Source organism: Corvus kubaryi, unplaced genomic scaffold (assembly GCF_017639235.1).
Source record: "Corvus kubaryi isolate FWS band 111438036 unplaced genomic scaffold, C.kubaryi_AGA036_p1.0 138, whole genome shotgun sequence".
NCBI lineage: Eukaryota > Metazoa > Chordata > Aves > Passeriformes > Corvidae > Corvus > Corvus kubaryi.
In genome coordinates, this window is record NW_024580672.1 from 10,971,054 (window position 1) to 10,971,694 (window position 641).

General features: G+C 53.5%; 1 protein-coding gene across 2 annotated transcripts in view; it reads right to left on the bottom strand.

Annotated features, from left to right (window-relative positions):
* Positions 1-493: 493 nt before the first annotated feature.
* The window catches only part of KAZALD1 (Kazal type serine peptidase inhibitor domain 1), a 6,804-nt gene continuing 6,656 nt past the window's right edge, over positions 494-641 (bottom strand). For both annotated transcript variants that reach the window (XM_042019191.1, XM_042019192.1), the window contains exon 5: positions 494-641. This exon is cut by the window's right edge and continues 1,715 nt beyond it. The gene's annotated coding sequence lies outside the window, so the exon portion shown is untranslated.

The window sequence follows — 641 nt, forward strand, 5'->3', positions numbered from 1 at the left end:
TGGCATGGCAGCCCTGGCCAGGGGCCAGCCCCAGGCACCGGCAGGGAGCCCAGCAAGCAGCTCTTGACTGCTGAAGCTTGGGACGCTCTCCGATTTCCCCGTGGCAGCCTCAGCCTGAGCATGGCCCAGTTCCACCAGCTCATTTGTGTACGAAACAGGAAGGGGATCAGGATGGATAAAAAAGGCCCAGCTTCTCTGAAAGCATATTTTACACCCAAAAAAAGCAAAATAAAAGCCAATGGCTTCTGTCCCCGGTCCCTCCCAAACACCTTCTGACTCTGAAGGAGCAGCCCAGGAGGATTCTGCTATGCTGTTAGACAGAAGGAGATACTGAGGCACCGGTGGCTTTTGCATTTCTCTGGCTCAGAAGGGGTTTGCTGCCAGAGAGGGCAGGCACTCCAGCAGGCAGGCAGCAGTGCCCCATCAAGCTGTGGTGCAGGGGGCCAGGACTGGCCCAGCCTCACTCCCTGCAGGAATTTTGCTCTGCTGCCAATTCCAGACAAATCCCTTTTATTTGCTTGTTCAGTTTTCAGTGCCGTAGTTGTGTTGTCTGAGCCAGCTCTCAAGAGAAAAAGGAAGAAAGAAGAGAAGAGAAGAGAAGAGAGAAGAGAGAAGAGAGAAGAGAGAAGAGAGAAGAGAGA